The 6,236-nt window shown below is 49.8% G+C and overlaps 1 long non-coding RNA gene across 1 annotated transcript; it reads right to left on the reverse strand.

The window, feature by feature from the left end:
- Positions 1–551: 551 nt before the first annotated feature.
- Positions 552–5,606, reverse strand: LOC147963777 (uncharacterized). Its single transcript, XR_015609419.1, has 3 exons — positions 5,020–5,606; positions 4,829–4,911; positions 552–4,720 (listed from the first exon to the last, which is right to left on the reverse strand). It is a non-coding gene; the product is annotated as an uncharacterized LOC147963777 (long non-coding RNA).
- Positions 5,607–6,236: the final 630 nt, after the last annotated feature.

Consider the following 6,236-nt stretch of genomic DNA (forward strand, 5'->3'; position numbering starts at 1 on the left):
TGATATCCTCCCCTCCGCGGGTATCCGTCTTGGAGGGATCGGGAATCCGGACGTAACGAGTCCTTAAGATAGATGAAGGGTCGCCGCACTGTCCCTCTACCACGGCAACGTGATGGGTGACTTGGGGAGAGTTAATCTCTCTCAGATCGGGTTTAGGCCCAATCTGGTCGTAATCCGTAGTGACTCCCAGGGCGGCGAAGCGATCCAAGAGCTCGTTTATGGAGGAGAGCTCAATTGGATCTAACTGCTCGGTGAGTTCCGAGCTGACATGAAGATTGTTTTCGATGGCCCGAGAGGTCATCGTCAGCACAGAAGCCGAACGGGCGGTCATAAGAAAACCACCTAGCCGGAGGGTTGGGCCGACAGCCAAAGCTCCCTTAGCAACGGTGCCATCTTTAAAGACGGGGCGAGGGATCCTTCCTGATGGCGACGACACAGAGGAACTCTCAATGAAAGCACCAATGTCGGTGTCAAAACCGGGGGATCTCGGGTAGGGGGTCCCGAACTGTGCGTCTAGGCCGGATGGTAACAAGAGGCAAGGGACACGAAGCTTTACCCAGGTTCGGGCCCTCTCGATGGAGGTAAAACCCTACGTCCTGCTCGATTAATATCGATGATATGGGTAGTACAAGAGTAGATCTACCACGAGATCGGAGAGGGTAAACCCTAGAAGCTAGCCTATGGTATGATTGTTGTCGTCTATGTTGTCCTACGGACTAAAACCCTCCGGTTTATATAAACACCGGAGAGGGTTAGGGTTACACAAAGTCGGTTACAATGGTAGGAGATTTGAATATCCGTATCGCCAAGCTTGCCTTCCACGCCAAGGAAAGTCCCTCCCGGACACGGGACGAAGTCTTCAATCTTGTATCTTCATGGTCCAGGAGTCCGGCTGAAGGTATAGTCCAGCTATCCGAACACCCCCTAATCCAGGACTCCCTCAGCCACTGTCAAAAAAAGAAACTCAACGGTTGTACGAGACGGCTGAAAAGCTGCTCAGAACTCGTGATAGTTGTTGAATAGAGAAATAAAAATCGGCATTCCCCCGTATGATCAAAAACAGCTCAAAACACAGGCGTTGTGCCGTTACCAGAGAAAAGAAGACAATGGCTCATCAGTATCATATTCCAGGTTCACCGGTACTTGTACAGAGCTCAGTGTTGTCGTCAATCCTCATAGTCCTTTGTCACACTGAGGTGTATATCTGGCTTCCTTCACATATATCTGAGAATCTGATTCCCGAGGCAGACTTGTGTTCTGACTGATTCTTGCTTCTGACCAACTGTTGCGGATCTGATTCTGACATCTGCTGTCCATTCACAATGTACTATCTTGCACCAGTGCCGTACTGAGGACGATTGGATGGCTTATGCTGAAAACCATCGAGAGTATCTTGATGAGGAAGACTGGGCTTCGTGATGAAACGGGAATTGCTGGACCATCCTCCTTTCTGAGTATGTGGCACATCCGTGCTTTCTTCCAGGCCTATCATGTTTCCAAATCATTCTACACGAAGAATCAAACCTTGTATCTGAACCATACCTTTTACTGAAATTGCACTGTTGGTCTTGCACATAGCTTATCTTCTTGCTGATCTGATCATTTCTGTCATGAAGAGTGCAATCTGAGGCAAACTTGATTATCCGTATTGTTGTAAGGTGTGCACGCTGAGGCAAACATGATACTGACTGTCCATCCAGGGTTTCTTTTGCATTCAGACGAGATATTCCAAATTTCACTGTAGTCTGCTGATAATTCCATTCTGTTTGGCTGAGCTTCCAAATATTTTAATTCCTTACTGATTCTTCAGGTCCGGTGTTGGTTGACGAGCAACTTTAATGAGGGGAAAATAATGCCACACCGAAGGCCCAAAGAAAGAAGCAAAAGAAACGACGAAACAACAAAACAAACACACAAGCATACCAATAATATAAATAATCAAGCAACATCACATATTACTGCTACTCACACAATAATATGCATGCACACCTAAGCACACAAATCTCGTGGAAACTCCGGTATTGCGGTCTATTATGCTGTGGCGGTGTGCACGAAAGTGAATCTCTGTGTGGAAAGAGTTGGCATAACCAAGGCTACACCAAGCGCTGGCTAGACACCGGTGGATTCTAGATAGATACGGAGGCGAGGACGGACTTGGGGATCATGTAGCGAGGCACACGGGCACGACCACATCATCATCAAGCATACACAGGAAATCGTACACATCCAATTGAATGACATGGCAATATAGTGGAGGAAAAGTAAGACTTGATGGCATTGCCCTTTTTCGATAACAAATATCAGTAAGAGTTGCCGAAGGGACGAGATGGATGGCACGATTCGGGATAGAGACAAGTCTATCACCGAAATAATATGGGTGGGTGGCGGAAAGATATCGATGTGATACCTGAGCATAAATCCGGCAAATGGTGTCTGGAACACTTGGTACCAGGGCATCACTCTGCTGGGACAGAGATGACGCCAAACACCGAAAAGCATGCATGCTAAGAAGGAGGGTGCATGTAGTGGATCGAAACCGATGCCACCTACAATCACAAGATTAACCACTAGTGACTAAATAATAATCTATATGCATGCTATGCAACAAACAAATGCAACAATCAAGTGCAACAAACAAACGGGGCTCTATACTACCGCATTCTAACGTTCGCGCGGGCTAGGGCATCCTACAGCCAGACCTGCTCTAATACCAAGCATGTGGCACCCCAGCTCAGAGAAACCGGAACGCCCCGTATTCTAGCCCAGAGATCAAGGAGAAGTCTTCTGGAATACGGCACCACTTAGCACAGAACAAACTAGCTCTTTATTGCAAGCTATATTGGGCACAAGGGGATTACATCGGCGCGGCGACACTACGCCTGCCACGGTTGCTCTATGCAAGCAGCAGAACAGCTTGACGCAGCGGAATGACTACTAGTAGCGGGACAATGACGGCGGTGATGAACTCCACTCCGCACAGACTCTGTCTGGGACGCTTATCCTAGCGCGCAAACAAGGGATCCACGGCAAACAAGTAGTCATATCCGGCATGACCTGCAAACTGGCATGACACGCCAGTTCAGTACATTGAATGTACTTGCAAGCTCATAGCAACCAAAGCAATCAAGACAAACAATAGCATGGCAATTACAGGTTAACAAGGTTTAACATGGTACTATCACATCAATCATAGCATGAACAAGATGATACAGCTAGCACAATATGAACAATGGCATGAACATATGAACATGATGAGACTAGCATGCAACATGATGAACTATCATGCACCAACTTACTCTGTTCAGGTTACATCGTAACCACCACATGTATCACTTACCATCACGGACATAACACGTTCATCTCGGGACCCAATCAATCTTGGTATACCATAATAATCATTTATGACCACAAGGAGCTTGACCTTTACCCTTGAATCTCGCATAACACCACAAATATCCACAACACGGTATCCACGATACCACAGTGATCCTCTCGTGGTCACAATAAAGATCAACCAACTTATTTCATCATTGAACCGGGGTTGTTATTAAGCAAGTTATTATTATTATTACTGTTGACCCATAGTGTGACCGACACGAACTGGGCCCTTATCCGTGGGCACGGCTATTGATAGATTAAACACACACTCCACAGAGGTTAGCACACTGTACCCACACCACGGAACCCTGGCCTCGAACTCCCATTCGGGTGGACCAAAGCGTTCCGACAAAACCGTCCTACTGCCACGACACTCTCCCGGCCACTCTGACCAACTCCCCTTTGGGCTAAGTCCTGGGTGGCCCTGTGCCTACCAAAGGCACCAACGACCACCGTCGTGGCAAAACGGTCCCACACGGGGACACGGATCCTTACAGAAACAACGGGCACACAAGGCTTATGCCGTCCTACCTGGCCAAGGTAGCGCCCGCGCATAACCTTCCCTCGCGGGAGGCACCGGTGAGAGGCATGGCAATAGACCCAGCTAGGACCCCCCATCGGGTAAGCGTGGTTGCACTAGTCAGATTGATATGGTGGTACCATGACTCAGCCAAAAGTTGTTAAAGTTCAATTTAATCCGGTTAAACTTGAATGCAATATGCCGAGTCATGACAGAAATAACAGGATGCAACTACAATGCATGAACATGATATCAAACATAAGCATGGGGTGCAACATAATCAACGAGCATAACAACAACATTTAATCATTTATCCAGATGAGCATGGCATACTGACGAGCATGAATATCACAACTAGAACACTACTCATAGCATAACATGATCACTAGCATCAACAATAAATACCATGCAATAACATAACGATAAAACTACCATGCAAGTATTTAGTCAACCGGATGCAAAGAAACATGCATAACGGCGGTACTCGGAACAGGCGATAGTCATGCACCGAAGACCATCACCAACATGTACTACTACCAAACATTGCCAATATTAAAGTAATACTAGCATGAGGAACATAATAACAGAGTGCAAGAAAACATAGCATGATGGTAAACACCAATCTATAAGCATAACCGAAATACCGTCAACAGTAGCAAAACCATCAAACAGTTATTAAAGATTCAAGTTGGAAACCAATGCTTCTGCATGGCTATCATGCAAATGGTGGTTGTGGCTTGCCTGGGGATGAAGAAGACTCCGGGAAGAAGTGCAGTGAAGCCGCAGAAAGATTCGCCGGAAAGGGTTCGCTCTCGGAGGGCGCTGATTAGGGGCAAGAGCAAAATGGTCATTTTTAGTATGTCAAACCATAGTGAAAATGGTACCAAAAGTTCGGGCTCGACGAGACGAAGAAGTGGGCGTTGGATTCACCTCAATCGGAGTTACGGTTGCGGAGTTATGAGGTGTTGAACACCAGGGACTTTTCTATAAAAATAATATTCACAACCGGGTCCCTGAGTGGATAAGACAGAAGCGCAAAATAAGAAATACGCTTTCTGACTAAGAAAACGTTTTCTGCGCTGAAACAGAGTGGAATACGGTTGCAGAAACGGAAAACTTACTTTGGCTGAAGGAGAGGGTGAATACGCTTTCGATTTAATGAAAGCGTATTTCATGAAATGCGCGGCCACTTATCCACGTCACCGCCCGGGGTCAACCCCCCGTGTGGCTGACGGGTGGGCCTCGCTGAAGGTGGGGCCCGCCTGGCCGGCCTTCTTCTTCCTCCCACCTGGACGCACCGGGCCGAGCAGGGGAGCGGACCCCGACGATGACCGCGGGCGATTCCGGCCACCGTCTGGGACGCGCGACCTACCAAAACGATCAGTAGGACGAGCCGCACCGACTGGTAGGTGGCATGGTCGCCGGAGACGACAGAGGAGAGCGGGGCTACGACCGCGGCGGACGAGGTCTTCGGGCTTCGATGAACTCACGGCCAGAGGCCATCGGAGAAGATCAGGGAGCGCTAGGGTGGCTCTAGGGTACTAGGGGAGGGCCGTGATGGTGGAAGAAGTGAGGGAGGGGCTCGGGCTCACTCGAATTGGAGCAAAGGCCGTCGGCGGCCGAGGCGGCCATGGGGTCACGGGGAGGCTCTGGATCACGCGCTAGTGGCTAGGCGGGGTCCTGGGAGAAACTAGGGGAGTGCCTTGAGTGCGATGGTGAGCTCGGGTGGCCACGGGGTTGGCTATTTATAGGCGGGGAAAGGCGGTTCGAGTTCGGGTGCCGCTGCAGACGCGTGTCCGGCACCGCGGACGCGTGTGCACGCGCATGAGCTCGAAGGTAGGCGACGAAGGAGGGAACGGACGAGAGTCTCACGGGGAGGTAGACGACGCCATGGTCACGAGGAGGAAGAGGCCGAGCGCATTAATGCCATGTCGGTTACTGTGTACTCGTGGGCGTTTCGGCGGCGAGCGCCGACGACGAAGCGGACGGAGGGGGAGATGGCTCCAAGGGGACTTAGAAGACGCGGGGAACACACTGGACATGCTCACGCGCGCGAAGACGACGAGATGAAAGAGCACGAAGCAGAACCGGCGCTCCGGACGCGGCCACGACGCACAGAGCACGTGAATGGCCATGCCAGCTGCGCGGTCACCACTGTGCCCGGCAAGGAGGGGACGCAAGAGGCAGGGAAACGTTGTCTAGGGATGAGTCCCTTCATCATATAATCTGAGGGAGTCGATGGATCAAGAGAAGGAGACAATGAGAGGAGTGTGGCATCGCTGAAACTTTGCTGTATCAGACTTGTCCAAGCACTGCTGATCAACAGGAACTTGATTGG

This window comes from Triticum urartu, chromosome 6A (genome assembly GCF_056163025.1).
Source record: "Triticum urartu cultivar PI428250 chromosome 6A, HENAU_Tu73, whole genome shotgun sequence".
Classification (NCBI taxonomy): domain Eukaryota; kingdom Viridiplantae; phylum Streptophyta; class Magnoliopsida; order Poales; family Poaceae; genus Triticum; species Triticum urartu.